The following is an 18640-nucleotide window of genomic DNA, read 5'->3' as shown; positions in this document are numbered from 1 at the left end:
CCATTATAACCAATGGGGAAAAGTCACTTTCAATAGTTTTCAATGGGGAATGGATTTTTCTTTAATAAAGTCAATTTTCAAGATTTTTCATCCCAGTTTTCACAGTTTTGGGCTCCAATCACGGCACACAATACCCGGTATACGGGCTGGCTAGATCCTGTTCGTGACGCCAATTGTGACGCCCAGGAGACCGGGATACCGAGCACCGGACCAATGGAGTCTGTCTCTTGAGGGGGATGTCACGGGTGGCTTGACCCGGTGCTGTGGCCTCAGGCAATGCACAGTGTAAGGGGTATCATGAGGGGACAGGCACTTACTTGATCAGCAGCAGGTTCTCCCAGCGGTGACGATCCCGATCCTGGATAGATGGCTATTGTCCAAATGAAAGACTGAGGCACTGAAACGTTTAACCAGTTTACTTTAACATAAAAGGATTTACAACCAGTCCTGTCACCGGGGTCTGTATGGGAACTCTGAGTTACTTTGACCCTGCCGGGGTCTTCGCCTCTTATTGTGCGCAATTTCTGTGTGGCCCTGCTGCTGTATGTGAACTGGCTGCCGGCCCAATCTGTCCCCTTCGGGTCCTGGTTCGACGGGCAACCCGAGTCCTTTTATCGGTTTACCCCCTCTGGGAGTACCGCTGAACTCTGTGTCTGTTGCTGCGTCCGACCCTAGTGAAGCTGATATCACCTCACGTTTTTCCGGTTGCTGTATTATATATAATGAATACAGCCACGGATCCGGTATCCGTCTTTGCGCCTGTTCTGGGTAGTGATTAATGCTACCCGGTTCTCACAATGTCCTTTTTCTCTATCCCTCTTCTCCTCAGGCCGGTGATTTAGGCCTGGTAACAGTCACAGGGCTGTTAGAGATTCAACTGTATGACCTCTCACTTTCAGCTCCTTGGCCCAACTGCCATTTCTTCTCTCAGACCAGAATGGATCAAGGGGAGTCTCTGGAGCTCCCCCTTCTGGCCGGAGGTGGTAGTGCAGTCTTGCTATTTTAGTATTTGTACTTACTGTCAGTAACTATTTTTGTGGCAAATACCCCTAGGGGTGCCACACTACGCTGCATTAGGCCTACAAATTGGGTATGGGGTGTAGAGAGATGGTGTGTTACACTCCAAGGTGTTCCCCAGGTTTCCTCTCCATTGCTTCGATCTTCCGGCTCTCGTTTAGTAGTTGTTGGAAACTACGCTGCATTGGGCCTACAAATTGGGTATGGGGTGTAGAGAGATGGTGTGTTCCACTCCAAGGTGTTCTCCAGGTTGCCTTTCCTGAGCTTCGATCTTCCGGCTCTCGTTTAGTAGTTGTTGGAAACTACGCTGCATTAGGCCTACAAATTGGGTATGGGGTGTAGAGAGATGGTGTGTTCCACTGTAGAGAGATGGTGTGTTCCACTCCAAGGTGTTCCCCAGGTTTCCTCGCCAATGCTTCGATCATCATGCTCTCGTTTAGTAGTTGTTCGAAACTACGCTGCATTAGGCCTACAAATTGGGTATAGGGTGTAGATAGATGGTGTGTTCCACTCCAAGGTGTTCCCCAGGTTTCCTCGCCAATGCTTCGATCATCATGCTCTCGTTTAGTAGTTGTTGGAAACTACGCTGCATTAGACCTACAAATTGGGTATGGGGTGTAGAGAGATGGTGTGTTCCACTCCAAGGTGTTCTCCAGGTTGCCTTTCCTGAACTTCTATCTTCAGGCTCTCATTAAATTGTAGTTAAACGGAACAACTGCATTTGGCGTACTAGTTGGTTTGGGGCCTACTATCGGTGTCTGCCGCTCCTTGCTGTTCTCCTGGTTTCCTGTCCTGAAATTCCGTTTTCAGGCGCTCGTTAAGTAGTTGTTAATGTTAGACTGCATTTGGCCTACTAGTTGGGTTGGGGCCTACTATCGGTGTCTGCCACTCCTTGCTGTTCTCCTCCACTGAACAAAGCTGTGCCGCCTGTTTACTACTGTTGCCAATTTTGAACTGCATTTCGACTACTTACTGATTTGGGCCTACTCTCTGTGTCAGCCTCTCATTCCAGTTGTCCTCCACTGCAATGCCCCCTGATTAGTCCTGTGTTACCAATTTTGAACTGCATTTAGCCCACTTTATTCTTTGGGCCTATATCTGTGTTTCCTCCTCATCCTGCCCATTGCCCAGCCAGTGATAGATGAGTCTGCTGGTACATTGACCCATAACGCAACATTTCCCGTGCACACTACACTGCAAGATTGTGACCCTGCTGAAAGTCAGGTCCCCCTTCCCGCATACCATACCACCTTACACGGGGACAAACAGGAAGGTGCAGATGAAAGTGCAGGTTCCTTCATCAGGTGGGGGGAGGAATACTAGTTGGCGACGTCACTGGCACAGGGCCTCTCATGGTACGCAAAAGTGTTGCTGCCAGTGGGAGGCGCCCCCACCGTGCAAACACACCGCTGTACTTTGAGGGGCCCTGTGCCAGTGCCAATGCCAACGAGTGGGCCCCCCCTGCTTGCTCAGGTTCACAGCACTTGCAAAGTTGAAATACTTACCTCTCCCTGCTCCACTGCCGTGACGTGGTCCAGATTTCCTGGGCCCACTAATTACTTGAACCAGCCCTAGCCACCACAACTTTAGCCAAATGACCCCCAATTTCAAATGCCTTCCAATTATTATAAGGTAAATTACGCTTGACAAGCTTCATTAAGAAGAATGGATGGTTTTGACATTAAAATGGGCACTCTAGGTGTTTTCCTGGCCCCCACTCACTGCCGACTATGCTGCCCCATTGACTTGCATTGGGTTTCGTGTTTCGGTCGATCCCGACTTTACGTCATAATCGGCCGATTTCACTCGACCCGACTTTTGAGATAGTCAGGTTTCGCGAAACCCGGCTCGACTCTAAAAAGGTCAAGGTCGCTCAACTCCAGTAATAACAATTGGCACCTGAGAGGTAAAGGACACAATTATTGACAACAGGACATCTCCATAATCAAAGTAATAAATCAGTTTGTACCAGATTGCTTATATATATACTAGATGGCAGCCCGATTCTAAAGAATCGGGAGTCTAGAATCCATATATACTTTATTTATTCAAATGTAAGAATAATACAATTAATAAATAATAGTAAGAAAGAACAAAAATAATAGGCAGTATATGGAGAAAACACCAAACAAAAGTTCAAAATTGGTGTGAAAATGTCACTGAACCACTTCAAAACTAAATATATATAGTTTTGGTAAATGGTATTATCATTTTTTTGACGAAATTCGGCAGGAGCTTGAAGAGCAACGTCACTGGGCCCGCCTCCACGCAGTAGAAACTTGCTGTGAGGTAAAACTTCAAAAATCACACCAAAATGGCGGGCGGAGTGTGTCACAGTACGGCACATTTCTGATTGGTCGCTCGCAGCAGGCGGCAACCAATCAGACACTGGACACTGTTGACATCACTTATCTCCGGACATTAGCTCCGGACATTAGCTCCGGACATTAGCTCCGGACAAAGCCACGGATGTTGGCACAAATTGCAGGAAGTAGTATTCTAGGCAATTATATATTAGATACAATGGGATAACAATATGGAATGCCTGTCAAAACTAATGCCTACCAAACATGGTGCATGAAAGAAGTGGAGGATATGGACCACATACAAGTATATGCTCTCTCTCACATACAACTCCTACCATATAAACAGTGAGGATATACAGTTAGGTCCATATATATTTGGACAGAGACAACATTTTTCTAATTTTGGTTATAGACATTACCACAATGAATTTTAAACAAAACAATTCAGATGCAGTTGAAGATCAGACTTTCAGCTTTCATTTGAGGGTATCCACATTAAAATTGGATGAAGGGTTTAGGAGTTTCAGCTCCTTAACGTGTGCCACCCTGTTTTTAAAGGGACCAAAAGTAATTGGACAATTGACTCCAAGGCTATTTCATGGACAGGTGTGGGCAATCCCTTCGTTATGTCATTCTCAATTAAACAGATAAAAGTCCTGGAGTTGATTTGAGGTGTGGCGCTTGTATTTGGAAGGTTTTGCTGTGAAGTAAACATGTGGTCAAAGGAGCTCTCCATGCAGGTGAAACAAGCCATCCTTAAGCTGCAAAAACAGAAAAAACCATCCGAGAAATTGCTGCAATATTAGGAGTGGCAAAATCTACAGTTTGGTACATCTTGAGAAAGAAAGAAAGCACTGGTGAACTCATCAATGCAAAAAGACCTGGGCACCCACAGAAGACAACAGTGGTGGATGATCGCAGAATAATCTCCATGGTGAAGAGAAACCCCTTCACAACAGCCAACCAAGTGAACAACACTCTCCAGGAGGTCGGCGTATCAATATCCAAATCTACCATAAAGAGAAGACTGCATGAAAGTAAATACAGAGGGTTCACTGCACGGTGCAAGCCACTCATAATCATCAAGAATAAGAAGGCTAGACTGGACTTTGCTAAAAAACATCTAAAAAAGCCAGCACAGTTCTGGAAGAACATTCTTTGGACAGATGAAACCAACATCAACCTCTTCCAGAATGATGGAAAAAGAAAAGTATGGCGAAGGTGTGGTACAGCTCATGATCCAAAGCACACCACATCATCTATAAAACACGGCGGAGGCAGTGTGATGGCTTGGGCCTGCATGGCTGCCAGTGGCACTGGGTCACTAGTGTTTATTGATGATGTGACACAGGACAGAAGCAGCGAACGAATTCTGAGACATACTGTGTGCTCAGATCCAGCCAAATGCAGCAAAACTGATTGGTCGTCATTTCATACTACAGATGGACAATGACCCAAAACATAAAGCCAAAGCAACCCAGGAGATTATTAAAGCAAAGAAGTGGAATATTCTTGAATGGCCAAGTCAGTCACCTGATCTCAACCCAATTGAGCATGCATTTCACTTATTAAAGACTAAACTTCAGACAGAAAGGCCCACGAACAAACAGCAACTGAAAACCACTGCAGTGAAGGCCTGGCAGAGCTTCAAAAAGGATGAAACACAGCATCTGGTGATGTCCATGAGTCCAACACTTCAGGCAGTCATTGCCAACAAAGGGTTTTCAACCCAAGTACTAAAAATGAACATTTAATTTAAAATTATTGAATCTGTCCAATTACTTTTGGTCCTTTTAAAAACAGGGTGGCACATGTTAAGGAGCCGAAACTCCTAAACTCTTCATCCAATTTTAATGTGGATACCCTCAAATGAAAGCTGAAAGTCTGAACTTCAACTGCATCTGAATTGTTTTGTTTAAAATTCATTGTGGTAATGTCTATAACCAAAATTAGAAAAATGTTGTCTCTGTCCAAATATATACGGTTAGGGCCAGAAATATTTGGACAGTGACACAATTTTCGCGAGTTGGGCTCTGCATGCCACCACATTGGATTTGAAATGAAACCTCTACAACAGAATTCAAGTGCAGATTGTAACGTTTAATTTGAAGGGTTGAACAAAAATATCTGATAGTAAATGTAGGAATTGTACACATTTCTTTACAAACACTCCACATTTTAGGAGGTCAAAAGTAATTGGACAAATAAACATAACCCAAACAAAATATTTTTATTTTCAATATTTTGTTGCAAATCCTTTGGAGGCAATCACTGCCTTAAGTCTGGAACCCATGGACATCACCAAACGCTGGGTTTCCTCCTTCTTAATGCTTTGCCAGGCCTTTACAGCCGCAGCCTTCAGGTCTTGCTTGTTTGTGGGTCTTTCCGTCTTAAGTCTGGGTTTGAGCAAGTGAAATGCATGCTCAATTGGGTTTAGATCTGGAGACTGACTTGGCCATTGCAGAATGTTCCACTTTTTGGCACTCATGAACTCCTGGGTAGCTTTGGATGTATGCTTGGGGTCATTGTCCATCTGTACTATGAAGCGCCGTCCAATCAACTTTGCAGCATTTGGCTGAATCTGGGCTGAAAGTATATCCCGGTACACTTCAGAATTCATCCGGCTACTCTTGTCTGCTCTTATGTCATCAATAAACACAAGTGACCCAGTGCCATTGAAAGCCATGCATGCCCATGCCATCACGTTGCCTCCACCATGTTTTACAGAGGATGTGGTGTGCCTTGGATCATGTGCCGTTCCCTTTCTTCTCCAAACTTTTTTCTTCCCATCATTCTGGTACAGGTTGATCTTTGTCTCATCTGTCCATAGAACACTTTTCCAGAACTGAGCTGGCTTCTTGAGGTGTTTTTCCGCAAATTTAACTCTGGCCTGTCTATTTTTGGTATTGATGAATGGTTTGCATCTAGATGTTAACCCTTTGTATTTACTGTCATGGAGTCTTCTCTTTACTGTTGACTTAGAGACAGATACACCTACTTCACTGAGAGTGTTCTGGACTTCAGTTGATGTTGTGAACGGGTTCTTCTTCACCAAATTAAGTATGCGGCGATCATCCACCACTGTTGTCATCCATGGACGCCCAGGCCTTTTTGAGTTCCCAAGCTCACCAGTCAATTCCTTTTTTCTCAGAATGTACCCAACTGTTGATTTTGCTACTCCAAGCATGTCTGCTATCTCTCTGATGGATTTTTTCTTTTTTTTCAGCCTCAGGATGTTCTGCTTCACCTCAATTGAGAGTTCCTTTGACCGCATGTTGTCTGCTCACAGCAACAGCTTCCAAATGCAAAACCACACACCTGGAATCCACCCCTGACATTTTAACTACTTCATTGATTACAGGTTAACGAGGGAGACGCCTTCAGAGTTAATTGCAGCCCTTAGAGTCCATTGTCCAATTACTTTTGGTCCCTTGAAAAAGAGGACGCTATGCATTACAGAGCTATGATTCCTAAACCCTTTCTCCGATTTGGATGTGGAAACTATTATATTGCAGCTGGGAGTGTGCACTTTCAGCCCATATTATATATATAATTGTATTTCTGAACATGTTTTTGTAAACAGCTAAAATAACAAAACTTGTGTCACTGTCCAAATATTTCTGGCCCTAACTGTATGGACCTAACTTTATCTGCCCGACTACCATGCCAACATAGTGACTGCTGCATATTGAGTAAGATAGCCCAAGCAGAAAAGTGCAAAAAAGGCAGTCTAAATCACAGGAGTATCACGCATATGCATACCAACAGAGTGCATTATGCTCAGAGCCTATTCAGAGCGATGACAAGTAAGTCATAAGGTCTAGTCCGTCCTGTCAGTCTAGGTGCCAAGGGAAGTCTGTGGGGCTATGTTGCCCCACCACATCAAAGCCCTGCCATGGGCAGCCCAATCTCCAGACCTGAACAAAATTGAACCGCATTTTTAATCACGCCTTTCATGCTTCTTGGCATGCTTTCCACCAGTCTTTCACACTGCTTCTGGGGCAAAAATTTAAGCAGTTCTTCTTTGTTTTATGGCTTGTGACTATCCATCATCCTCTTTATCACATTCTAGAGGTTTTCAATGGGGTTCAAACTGGAGATTGGGCTGCCCATGACAGGGTTTTGATCTGGTAGTCTCTTAATTTTTGCTGGAGCTGTAATATATATATATATACAGTGGGGCAAAAAAGTATTTAGTCAGTCAGCAATAGTGCAAGTTCCACCACTTAAAAAGATGAGAGGCGTCTGTAATTTACATCATAGGTAGACCTCAACTATGGGAGACAAACTGAGAAAAAAAAATCCAGAAAATCACATTGTCTGTGTTTTTATCATTTTATTTGCATATTATGGTGGAAAATAAGTATTTGGTCAGAAACAAACAATCAAGATTTCTGGCTCTCACAGACCTGTAACTTCTTCTTTAAGAGTCTCCTCTTTCCTCCACTCATTACCTGTAGTAATGGCACCTGTTTAAACTTGTTATCAGTATAAAAAGACACCTGTGCACACCCTCAAACAGTCTGACTCCAAACTCCACTATGGTGAAGACCAAAGAGCTGTCAAAGGACACCAGAAACAAAATTGTAGCCCTGCACCAGGCTGGGAAGACTGAATCTGCAATAGCCAACCAGCTTGGAGTGAAGAAATCAACAGTGGGAGCAATAATTAGAAAATGGAAGACATACAAGACCACTGATAATCTCCCTCGATCTGGGGCTCCACGCAAAATCCCACCCCGTGGGGTCAGAATGATCGCAAGAACGGTGAGCAAAAATCCCAGAACCACGCGGGGGGACCTAGTGAATGAACTGCAGAGAGCTGGGACCAATGTAACAAGGCATACCATAAGTAACACACTACGCCACCATGGACTCAGATCCTGCAGTGCCAGACGTGTTCCACTGCTTAAGCCAGTACATGTCCGGGCCCGTCTGAAGTTTGCTAGAGAGCATTTGGATGATCCAGAGGAGTTTTGGGAGAATGTCCTATGGTCTGATGAAACCAAACTGGAACTGTTTGGTAGAAACACAACTTGTCGTGTTTGGAGGAAAAAGAATACTGAGTTGCATCCATCAAACACCATACCTACTGTAAAGCATGGTGGTGGAAACATCATGCTTTGGGGCTGTTTCTCTGCAAAGGGGCCAGGACGACTGATCCGGGTACATGAAAGAATGAATGGGGCCATGTATCGTGAGATTTTGAGTGCAAACCTCCTTCCATCAGCAAGGGCATTGAAGATGAAACGTGGCTGGGTCTTTCAACATGACAATGATCCAAAGCACACCGCCAGGGCAACGAAGGAGTGGCTTCGTAAGAAGCATTTCAAGGTCCTGGAGTGGCCTAGCCAGTCTCCAGATCTCAACCCTATAGAAAACCTTTGGAGGGAGTTGAAAGTCCGTGTTGCCAAGCAAAAAGCCAAAAACATCACTGCTCTAGAGGAGATCTGCATGGAGGAATGGGCCAACATACCAACAACAGTGTGTGGCAACCTTGTGAAGACTTACAGAAAACGTTTGACCTCTGTCATTGCCAACAAAGGATATATTACAAAGTATTGAGATGAAATTTTGTTTCTGACCAAATACTTATTTTCCACCATAATATGCAAATAAAATGTTAAAAAAACAGACTATGTGATTTTCTGGATTTTTTTTTCTCAGTTTGTCTGCCATAGTTGAGGTCTACCTATGATGTAAATTATAGACGCCTCTCATCTTTTTAAGTGGTGGAACTTGCACTATTGCTGACTGACTAAATACTTTTTTGCCCCACTGTATATATATATATATATATATATATATATATATATATATATATATATATATATATATATATATATAGATACATACAAATATTTTCTCAAGATCCCTCAGGTTTTGGGGCCGTTGCTGGAGAATATTGAATTTTAGCTCCCGTCAAAGATTTTCTATTGTGTCCAAGTCTGGAGACTGGTGTCAGTATTCCGGGTTTTCCAAGTCACCTTGTGAATGATCTTGTCCTTTGTTAAGATGGAGTTTGCTGTTTTTGTCTGCCCTGCTTCCTGCTCATTTGTTTAAAACCCATCTGAGGTGTCAGCTTCCTTTCTGGAGTATTCTGCTTCCATTCGCCTTCAGCTCAGCTGCTTGTTCTTAGTGTGCTTCTACCTGTATCTCTGGACATTCTCTGCATGTTATCGTTAGTCTGTTGACTTTGGAACTTAACCCTTGGTTCACTCCTCCTGATAAGAACTGTGTTTTTGAACTGTGTTTCTGAACTGTGTTTCTGGACTGTGTGTTGCTACTTAATCGTTCATTACTCCCCCCGGAGGGAGCTGCTGGAACCAACACCAGTATAATACTTTAATGTGAACCTGTTTCTGGACTTACTCGTGTTCCTGCCCCATCTGAGATCAACTTATGAACTAGTTTCTGGACTTACTCGTGTTCATGTCATACCTGGGATTAACCTAAAGACTTGTTCTGGACTTCCCTGTGTTTACTACATACCTGGATTGGACTCTTTCTGCACCGCCAGTGTTTTGATCTGCATCACATCACTAGTCACATTCACCTATTGATCACCTTGCTGAGGACACTGTCTTAAGAACTCTGCCGTTTTGCGGTATATGTTTCAAGGACTTGTTTCATTGCAGGTCACTGCGGGTTATCAGTATATTGTTTTGTGTGTTATCTGCTGTTGTACAAATACACTTTTTGCACTAAAGAAACCCGTCTCTGTCTGTTCATTGCCCCAAGCTACCAGAATCCTCGAGTTCCTACAATAGTATTACAGGATAGAAGAAGGAAGAAGGGAATTTCCAGCTATGTTTTTAACATGGTCAATCGTATCATTTCCTCATTAATTGTCCTAAATGTCCCAGGTGACCTAACAAGGTGTAGGGGATTCTGACAATATGGACACTGAGTCAGAGGTTTCCGAGACCAGTTTACATCTAGGTGCTGTGGTTCCCCTAACATTGATGTCAACTTCCCCCAAAGATCAAGGGGAGAAATATTCACATTTTTCTCTTCCTATTCAGATCCTGTGGGAGGGACAGTGGATATCAAGTTCTGCTATGATAGAATCTAGAGCAGATGGGAATTCATGGATTCTTCTTTTGCCAGGGAAGATGGTATTAAGACACAACTAAGAGCCTCACCAGTCACCATGGATATGGTGGATGGTTCTCCATTAGTTTCCGGACCAGTAGACCGGGAGACGGGGCTTCTGAAGTGTAAGATGGAACCAGACCATCAGGAAGCCCTTTCATTTATGTTGATATCTTCTCCTCATTTTCCTGTGATTTTAGGAGTTCCCTGGTTACGGTCACAAAATCCAAACATCAATTGGGAAACAAAGGAGATATCCTTTCTCCCAAAGTGTAGTCCTACCATCAGTCCAACGATAAAGGCTTCAGTTACCCAGAATTTGGAAGAAACAATACAGGTATCTACTCTCCCTCTGGTTTACCAGGAATTCTTGGATGTTTGTGACAAGAGGAAGGCAGACGAACTCCCTCCACATAGACCATATGACTGCCCCATAGAACTGCTTTCTGAGGCAGCGATTCCTATCGGCCATGTTTACCCATTGGCAGCTCCAGAATTAAAATTATTGCGAGAATATATAGATGAGAATTTAGCCAAGGGGTTTATCCGACCATCTTCTTCACCAGCGGGAGCCCCCATATTCTTTGTAAAGAAGAAAGATGGGACTCTAAAACCTTGCATTGACTACCAGGAGCTAAATAAGGTAACCATTCGTAACAGGTACCCATTGCCGCTAATTCTTAAATTGTTGGAGAGAGTTCGCCAAGTTAAATATATACCAAACTAGATCTTCGTGGGGCATATAATTTACTGCATATACATCCTGACGAATGGAAGACAGCTTTCAGATGCCGGTATGGACATTTTGAATATTTAGTGATGCCATTCGGACTCTGTAACGCTCCTGCTGCTTTTCAACACATAGCCAATGTGTAGTAATTATGTCATTATATATATATAAAAATTATTAGTCATTATGTAGTAATTTACCTGTATGACATCTTGATTTTCTCTGATTCCCTACAGGAACATCAGCAACATGTTAAGACCGTGCCCAGACATTTGAGAGATAATCATTTGTACATCAAACTTGAAAAGTGTGAATTTCATTGCTCCAAAATTCAATTTTTAGGCTATGTTATTTCTCCCAAGGGATTGAATATAGAGTCCAGCAAGATCCAGGCGATCATAGATTGGCTGGTACCAGGAAACATTAAAGAGGTACAAAGATTCATTGGTTTCGCTAACTTTTATAGACGTTTTATACGAGATTTTTCAGAAATTGTCCGTCCCATCACTCTCCTCAGTAAGAAGGTGAAGAAGAAGTTTGTGTGGTCTTTGCAGGCCCAGGGAGCCTTTGACTGCCTCAAGGTTTGTTTTACCTTGGCTCCAATATTGATGCATCTGGATCCTGCATTGCCTTTTGTCATGAAGGTGGATGATTCTGACTGTGCCCTGGGAACAATCCTCTCCCAACGAACCGGAGGCAAAGGTTTGCTGCACCCTTGTACCTTTTTTTCTCACAGGTTATCATCTGCTGAAATGAACTATGATATTGCAGATAAGGAACTTTTGGCAATCATCTCTGGCTTTAAGGAATAGAGGCACCATTTGCAGGGAGCAACTCAACAGGTAGTAGTGCTCACCGATCACCGCATGTTATGATCTGGTGATTAAGGAGCGACATGCGTCTAGCTCTGAGCAGGTGGCAACTATACTGACCGCAGTCCCTAAGCTCAACACAACACTAAAAGTAGCCGTGGAATGCTCCTAACTCTGCCTAGGCATCTCGTCACAGCCTAAGCACTAACTACCCCTAAAGATAGAAGCAGGAAAACTATCTCGCTTCAGAGAAAATCCCCAAAGGATAGATTAGCCCCCCACAAATAATGACTGTGAGAGGAGAAGGAAATGACATACGTAGTATGAAACAAGATTTAGCACAGGAGGCCACTTCTAGCTAAATAGAAATAGTACAGAACAGAACGCTGTGCTGTCAGTAATAAAAACTAGAAAAAGTCCACCGCAGAGAAATGCAAAAATCTCCACACCTGACTAAAGGTGTGGAGGGCAAACTCTGCTGCCCAGAGCTTCCAGCTTAACTGAATAGATCCATACTGAAAAGCTGGACAAATGAACAAAAACAAAGAAAGTGCTGAACAACAAAGTTCACAACAAGAGAACCGCAAAAGGACAAGCAAGGACTTAGCTTTGATGAACTGGTCAGAGTGTCAGGAAAGTCCTAAAAGCAATGACTCCAGGCAGGAACAATTGACAACTGGCATTGAATGAGGGAAAAGGCCAGACTAATATAGCCGAGCCAGAAAGACGATCAGCGAAAACAGCTGCTGAAGCTAAATCCAAGAAGCAGCCATACCACTCAAAACCACAGGAGGGAGCCAAAGAGCAGAACTCACAAAAATGCTACTTACAACCACCGGAGGGAGCCCAAGAGCGGAATTCACAACAGTACCACCCCAAAGGAGGGGTCACCGAACCCTCACCAGAGCCCCCAGGCCGATCAGGATGAGCCAAATGAAAAGCACGAACCAAATCGGCGGCATGAACATCGGAGGCAACAAGCCAAGAATTATCCTCCTGGCCATAACCCTTCCACTTGACAAGATACTGAAGCTTCCGCCTCGAAAAACGAGAATCCAAAATTTTCTCAACTACATATTCCAACTCCCCCTCAACCAACACCAGGGCAGGAGGATCAACAGATGGAACAACGGGCACCACATATTTCCGCAACAAAGATTTATGGAAAACATTGTGGACGGCAAAAGAGGCTGGAAGGGCCAAACGAAAAGACACAGGATTGATAATCTCAGAAATCTTATAAGGACCAATAAACCGAGGCTTGAACTTAGGGGAAGAAACCTTCATAGAAACATGACGAGAGGACAACCAAACCAAATCCCCCACACGAAGCCGAGGACCAACACACCGACGGCGGTTAGCAAAACGCTGAGCCTTTTCCTGGGACAACGTCAAATTGTCTACTACATGAGCCCAAATCCGCTGTAACCTGTCCATCACAGAATCAACACCAGGACTATCAGAAGGCTCAACCTGCCCTGAAGAAAAACGAGGATGGAAACCAAAATTACAAAAGAAAGGCGAAACCAAAGTAGCCGAACTGGCCCGATTATTAAGGGCAAACTCGGCCAACGGCAAGAAAGTCACCCAATCATCATGATCAGCAGACACAAAGCATCTCAAATAGGTTTCCAAGGTCTGATTAGTTCGCTCAGTTTGGCCATTGGTCTGAGGATGGAACGCCGAAGAAAAAGACAAATCAATACCCATCCTAGCACAAAAGGCCCGCCAAAACCTGGAAACAAACTGGGAACCTCTGTCAGACACAATATTCTCCGGAATGCCATGCAAACGAACCACATGCTGAAAAAACAATGGAACCAAATCAGCGGAGGAAGGCAATTTAGGCACAGGTACCAAATGGACCATTTTAGAGAACCGGTCACAAACCACCCAGATAACAGACATCTTCTGGGACACAGGAAGATCCGAAATAAAATCCATGGAAATATGCGTCCAAGGCCTCTCCGGGACGGGCAAAGGCAAAAGCAACCCACTAGCGTGGGAACAGCAAGGCTTGGCTCGGGCGCAAGTACCACAGGACTGCACAAAAGCACGGACATCACGCGACAAGGAAGGCCACCAAAAGGACCTAGCAACCAAATCTCTGGTACCAAAAATCCCAGGATGACCAGCCAACACTGAACAATGGACCTCAGAAATCACCTTACTCGTTCATCTATCAGGAACAAACAGCTTCCCCATAGGACAGCGGTCAGGCCTATCAGCCTGAAATTCCTGAAGTATCCGCCGCAAATCAGGGGAGATGGCAGAAAGAATCACCCCTTCCTTAAGAATGCCAACCGGCTCAAGGACTCCAGGAGAATCCGGCAAAAAACTAATAGAGAGGGCATCCGCCTTAACATTCTTAGATCCTGGAAGATATGAGACCACAAAATCAAAACGGGAGAAAAACAGGGACCACCGAGCCTGTCTAGGGTTCAGCCGCTTGGCCGACTCAAGGTAAATCAAATTCTTATGATCGGTCAAGACCACAATGCGGTGCTTGGCTCCCTCAAGCCAATGTCGCCACTCCTCAAATGCCCACTTCATAGCCAACAACTCCCGATTGCCGACATCATAATTGCGTTCCGCAGGCGAAAACTTTCGGGAAAAGAAGGCACATGGCTTCATCAAGGAACCATCAGAATTCCTCTGTGACAAAATGGCCCCTGCCCCAATCTCAGAAGCGTCAACCTCAACCTGAAAAGGAAGAGAAACATCCGGTTGATGCAACACAGGGGCAGAAGTAAATCGGCATTTAAGCTCCTGAAAGGCCTCAACAGACTCAGAGGACCAATTAGTCACATCAGCGCCTTTCTTCGTCAAATCGGTCAGGGGTTTAACCACACTAGAGAAGTTGGCAATGAAACGGCGATAAAAATTAGCAAAGCCCAAAAAATTCTGAAGGCTCTTCACAGATGTGGGTTGAATCCAGTCATGAATGGCTTGGACCTTAACAGGATCCATTTTTATAGATGAAGGAGAAAAAATAAACCCCAAAAAAGAGACCTTTTGAACTCCAAATAGGCACTTAGACCCCTTCACAAATAGAGCATTATCAAGAAGGATCTGGAATACCATCCTGACCTGCTTCACATGAGACTCCCAATCATCGGAAAAAATCAAAATATCATCCAAATACACAATCAGGAATTTGTCAAGATAATTGCGGAAAATATCATGCATGAAAGACTGGAACACAGATGGAGCATTAGAGAGCCCAAATGGCATCACAAGGTATTCAAAATGGCCTTCGGGCGTATTAAATGCAGTCTTCCATTCGTCACCCTGTTTAATATGAACAAGATTAGATGCCCCTCGAAGGTCAATCTTGGTAAACCAACTAGCCCCCTTAATCCTAGCAAACAAATCAGAGAGCAAAGGTAAAGGGTATTGGAATTTGACCGTGATCTTATTAAGAAGGCGATAATCAATACAGGGTCTTAAGGAGCCATCCTTCTTGGCAACAAAAAAGAATCCCGCTCCCAATGGTGACGAAGACGGCCGAATATGCCCCTTCTCTAAAGACTCCTTAACATAGCTACGCATGGCGGCATGCTCTGGCACAGACAGGTTGAAAAGTCTGCCCTTAGGGAACTTACAGCCAGGAATCAAGTCAATAGCACAATCACAGTCCCTATGTGGAGGAAGGGAACTGGACTTGGGCTCATCGAATACATCCTGGAAATCTAACAAAAATTCAGGAACATCAGAAGAGGGGGAAGAGGAAATTGACATCAAAGGAACGTCACTATGTACCCCTTTACAACCCCAACTAGTCACAGACATTGATTTCCAATCCAGCACTGGATTGTGTACTTGTAACCATGGAAAACCCAGTATAACAACATCATGTAAATCAGAGGTCCCCAACTCCAGTCCTCAAGGCCCACCAACAGGTCATGTTTTCAGGATTTTCTTTGCATTGCACAGGTGATGCAATTATTACCTGGGCAAGACTAAGGAAATCCTGAAAACATGACCTGTTGGTGGGCCTTGAGGCCTGGAGTTGGGGACCTCTGATGTAAATTATGCAACACCAGAAAACGGCAATCTTCCTGATGTGCAGGAGCCGTGTACATAGTCATCTGCGTCCAGTACTGAGGTTTATTCTTGGCCAATGGGGTAGCATCAGTACCCCTCAAGGGTATGGGACTCTGCAAAGGCTGCAAAGAAAAACTACAGCGCCTAGCGAATTCTAAGTCCATTAAGTTCAGAGCAGCGCCTGAATCCACAAATGCCATGACAGAAAAAGATGACAATGGGCAAATCAAGGTCACAGACAGGAGAAACTTAGGCTGCACAGTACAAATGGTAACAGATCTAGCGACCCTATTAATACGCTTAGGGCAATCAGAAATAGTATGAACAGAATCACCACAGTAAAAACACAGCCCATTCTGACGTCTGTATCCCCTCTGTTCCGCTTTAGTCAAAATCCTATCACATTGCATGGGCTCAGGACTTTGCTCAGAGGACACTGCCATATGGTGCACCACTTTGCATTCGCGCAGGCGCCGATCAATCTGAATGGCCAGAGACATAGATTCGCTCAAACCAACAGGTGTGGGAAACCCCACCATAACATCCTTAAGGGCTTCAGAAAGACCCTTTCTGAAAATTGCTGCCAGAGCATCCTCATTCCATTTAGTGAGCACAGACCATTTTCTAAATTTCTGGCAGTATAATTCTGCCGCTTCCTGACCCTGACACAGGGCCAACCGTGTTTTCTCAGCATGCTCTACAGAGTTAGGTTCGTCATACAATAATCCGAGTGATTGAAAAAATGCATCTACATTAAGCAATGCCGGATTCCCTGACTCAAGTGAGAATGCCCAGTCCTGAGGGTCGCCACGCAGTAGAGAAATAACTATCTTTACTTGCTGAATGGGGTCACCAGAGGAACGGGGTTTCAGAGCAAAAAACAATTTGCAGTTTTTTTTTAAGTTCAAAAACTTAGATATATCCCCGAAAAACAAATCCAGAGTAGGAATTCTAGGCTCTAAGGCCAGAGTCTGAACCACATAATCTTGAATACTCTGTACTAGGGTTGAGCGACCTCGACCTTTTTAGAGTCGAGTCGGGTTTCGCGAAACCCGATTATCTCAAAAGTCGAGTCGAGTGGAATCGGCCGATTATCGCGAAAAGTCGGGGATCGACCGAAACACGAAACCCAATGCAAGTCAATGGGGGAGCATAGTCGGCAGTGAGTAGAGGCCAGGAAAACATGTACAGAGCCCATTTTAATGGCAAAAACATCCATTCTTGTTACTGAAGCTTGTCAATCTTAATTTAGCTTATAATAATTGTAAGGCATTTGAAATTGGGGGTCATTTGGCTAAAGTTGGGGGGGGTAGGGCTGGTTCAAGTAATTAGTGGGCCCAGTAAATCTGGACCACGTCACGGCAGTGGAGCAGGGAGAGATAAGTATTTCAACTTTGCAAGTGCTGTGATCCTGAGCAAGCAGGGGGGGCCCCTCGTTGGCATTGGCACTGGCACAGGGCCCCTCAAAGTACAGCGGTGTGTTTGCACGGCAGGGGCGCCTCCCACCGGCAGCAACAATTTTGCGTACTATGTGGGGCCCTGTGCCAGTGACGTCGCCAACGAGTATTCCTCCCCCCACCTGATGAAGGAACCTGCACCTTCATCTGCACCTTCCTCTTTGTCCCCGTGTAAGGTGGTATGGTATGCGGGAAGGGGGACCTGACTTTCAGCAGGGTCACAATCTTGCAGTGTAGCGTGCACAGGGAATGTTGCGTTATGGGTCAATGTACCAGCAGACTCATCTATCACTGGCTGGGCAATGGGCAGGCTGAGGGGGAAACAGATATGGGCGCAAAGAATAAAGTGGGCTAAATGCAGTTCAAAATTGGTAACAGGACTAACCAGGGAACATTGCTTTATTCAGTGGAGGACAACTGGAATGAGAGGCTGACACAGAGAGTAGGCCCAAATCAGTAAGTATTCTAAATGCAGTTCAAAATTGGCAACAGTAGTAAACCGGCGGCACAGCTTTGTTCACTGTAGGAGAACAGCAAGGAGCGGCAGACACAGATAGAAGGCCCCAACCCAACTTGTAGGCCCACTGCAGTTTTAAAATTCCGATAGGCTGAAAACCAGATAATTGTAGGTCATTTTTTGTAAAGAGGACAGCTGTATTGAGTGGCGCAGCCAGACACTACAAGTAGGCCTTAAACCACAAAGTTGGCGCGACGCTGGTTTAAAAAAGGTTACATGGGTACACGTTCTGCATTGTTGTGCTCAGTGGAGGACAATTGGAAGGAGGGACCGCAGAAAGACATTGTAGGCGTAAAATTACAAAATAGGCTCTATGCAGCTTCGATTATGTGGCAACCTGGAGAACACCTAGGAGCGGCAGACACTACGACCCACACCCAACTTGTAGGCCTAATGTAGTGTTGTTTCAACAACTACTTAAGACGAGCATGAAGATTGAAGCAATGGAGAGGAAACCTGGAGAACACCTTGGAGTGGAAGACACCGTCTCTACAACCCAGACCCAACTTGTAGGCCTAATGCAGTGTTGTTTTCAACAACTACTAAACAAGAGCTTTAAGATTGAAGCAATGGAGGGGCAACCTGGGGAACAACTTGGAGTGGAACACACCGTCTCTACACCCCATACCCAACTAGTACGCCTAATGCAGTGTTGTTCTC

This window comes from Ranitomeya imitator, chromosome 5 (genome assembly GCF_032444005.1).
Source record: "Ranitomeya imitator isolate aRanImi1 chromosome 5, aRanImi1.pri, whole genome shotgun sequence".
NCBI classification, from domain to species: Eukaryota; Metazoa; Chordata; class Amphibia; order Anura; family Dendrobatidae; genus Ranitomeya; species Ranitomeya imitator.
The sequence above is the reverse complement of the archived record's forward strand: the minus strand, read 5'-3'. Positions refer to the sequence as shown.